The sequence below is a fragment of the Heterodontus francisci genome, chromosome 35 (assembly GCF_036365525.1).
Source record: "Heterodontus francisci isolate sHetFra1 chromosome 35, sHetFra1.hap1, whole genome shotgun sequence".
Lineage (NCBI taxonomy): Eukaryota > Metazoa > Chordata > Chondrichthyes > Heterodontiformes > Heterodontidae > Heterodontus > Heterodontus francisci.
This window is the reverse complement of record NC_090405.1, coordinates 26,975,485-26,978,181: the sequence shown is the minus strand read 5'-3', so window position 1 is coordinate 26,978,181 and position 2,697 is coordinate 26,975,485. Positions and strand designations below refer to the sequence as shown.

At 45.5% G+C, this 2,697-nt stretch overlaps 1 non-coding gene across 1 annotated transcript; it reads right to left on the bottom strand.

The window, feature by feature from the left end:
- Positions 1 to 1,827: 1,827 nt before the first annotated feature.
- Positions 1,828 to 1,910, bottom strand: trnal-uaa (transfer RNA leucine (anticodon UAA)). The gene has a single exon. It is a non-coding gene; the product is annotated as a tRNA-Leu (tRNA).
- Between the last annotated feature and the right edge of the window lie 787 nt (positions 1,911 to 2,697).

Sequence of the window (2,697 nt, the reverse complement as noted above, 5' to 3'; positions counted from 1 at the left end):
AATTGCTGAACCGGACCTTCCTCCCGCCGCTTACAGTTAACAGATTGACAAATGAAAACGATTCCTAAAATCGCGTCAGGATTTTGTGACGGTAAATACAGTAAAACAGAACATAAAATGAGAGGTTTTAAAATTGTTGCCTGAAAATTGAAATTTTCCATCACTTCAATTCCTTCCTGCTCTGGAATTGCCAGGCTTTTTCCAATTGGAAAATCTAAGCCAATGAGAACTTCGATTTACTTATATGTGATTCTCCTATTGGTTAAGAATTGGATTGAGAAGCGGGTGACCAATCAGAGACAGGGTCAAACTGTTGGAATTTCAGGCCCCCAGTAACTGAGCTGAAACTGTTCAGATTGACAAACCCTGGCAGTAGCTTCACACATTGGACACTTCACACTGAGTCATTCAAGGGCTGGTGTAAGAGAAGCTTCAGATCCTGTCATTACTCTCTGACTCATTATTCATCTAGAACCAAGCAATTAGTAAATGTGAAGCAGTGAAGAGACTTTTCACTCTCTGCAGAATGTGTCATCTGGGGAAATAAGGAACTATTATATTCGGAGATTCCAGGTACGTTCCTCCCTGAACAAATCCATTCCTAACATTCCCGATCACAGCCTATCCCAGCTCCTGTTGTCACCCGACTCCAGCTGAATTGGAGAAACTCATGTGTTGGGGTTTGAGTTGTGAGGTGGGGTTTCTCCGCCAGTGTTACTGTCTTACAGACTCTCCCCCTGAATTTGTGAACTGAGACTGCACAGAACACATCTCCAGTTAGAGTGAGGGCCGGATATCCCTCTGTTTTATTACAGAGAGTGGGGAAAGGGCTGGGTGGAGGGGAGTCACCAGGGATCCTGGATTTACTCCAAATCATTTCCATGTGGAATCTGCAGGCGGGGCCGGGAGAGGGATCATTTGATCAGGGGATCAGCTCTTTCCTGAGAGATGTGGGTGGCTCTGAGAAGAGCCTTTGTGTTCAGCTGTTTACAAGTTTCCCGCGCTCTTTCACTTCTTTCCAGACCCTGCTTTCTGAGCCTTCGCTGCTTTCGGCTTGACCTTGCTCTTCCATGTCTGCACTTTCTTCAGCGCCTTTCCGCCCGCCGCACTCTTGCCTTTTTTGACCTTCTTCGCAGGAGACTTTTTCTGAAGCGCTGCTTTCTTCACCGCCTTATTTGGCGTTGCCATCTTCTTGCTGCTCGTTTTCTTGGCTGTTACTTTCTTTGTTGTCACTTTCTTGGTTGCTGGTTTCTTCACTAATGATTTCTTGTCTGCAGGTTTCTAACAAAGGATTTCTTGTCTGCTGGTTTGTTCACTGAAGATTTCTTGTCTGCTGGTTTCTTCACCTTCTTTCCCACTTTTCCCTGGGTTTTCCTTCTTGCTGATTTTGAAGGAGCCGGAGGCTCCCTGTCCCTTGCTCTGCACCAGGGAGCCTTTGTTCACATTCCTCTTGATACTTTGCTTGATCTGTGTCTTGAGCTTCTCCTGAGTGGTGGCAGACCTGCAAGGAATCAACTACCAGCTAGCGTATAAAGCGAGACCAAGGCTCAGGTCCTTCAGTTACCTGGAGGGGAGTCGGAGAGGCAGCGGATCCTGTGAGGAACCACAATCCAGGAAGGATGAGAAGGTCATTGACAGGGTACAGAGGAGATTAAGTTAAAGATTTACCAGTTTATAAGCAAGCGCAGAGCCAAGGAACGGTGCTGGGGCAGATCAAATAATAGGAAGCTGTGATCAGTTGGAAGGCAAGAGTGATTAAATGACAGAAGAGATGATGGTGCAAGGCAAAAGTCAGGGAAAGAATAAGTAACATTTGGTAAGCACAGATACCAGGAGTGGGGTTTGAACCCACGCAGACACATATCTATTGGATTTTAAGTCCAACGCCTTAACCACTCAGCCATCCTAGTACATTAACCCACCACTGAAAATGAAATTTAATGTGATCTGGGTGCCATCTGGCCTTTTACAATATCAAGTTATGACTCCTCTCCCATGCTGAATTGGACCCTTCATTATTTATGAACCTCAATCGGATCACCCCTCAGTCTAGGTTTCTCTAAGGTGTAGGGTCCCAACTCTTTTAGTCTAACTTGATAACCAAGATGTCTTATACTGGGAATTCGTCGAATGTCTCTCCTCTGTACCCTTTCCAAAGCCTCAATATCACCCATCATGTGAGGAGACCAAGACTGGATACAATATTCCAAGTGAATCCTGACCAAGGTTTCATAAAAGGACAAATTCGGGACATCTCAGATACTGAAGGAGTCCGTGTCCAGAAGCAGCAAGACCTGGACAACATTCAGACTTGGGCTGCTAAGTGGCAAGTAACATTCACACCACATAAGTACCAGGCAATGACCATCTCCAACAAGAGAGAATGTAACCATCTCCCTTTGATGTTCAACAGCATTACCATCGCTGAATCCCCCCACCATCAACATCCTGGGGGTTACCATTGACAAAAGCTTAACTGGACCATTCATATACATACTCTGGCTACAAGAGTAAATCAGATAGTGGGAATTCTGTGATGAGTAACTCAGCTCAAGGCACGTGGTGAAATGCTCATTAGGAGAGCTGGAGAAATGGACTGGTCAGGTGGGCAGAAAAGTGGCAAATGGAACTCAACTTGGAGAAGTGTGAGGTGATGCCTTTGGTGAGGTCAAACACAGCAAAGGAATACACAATTAA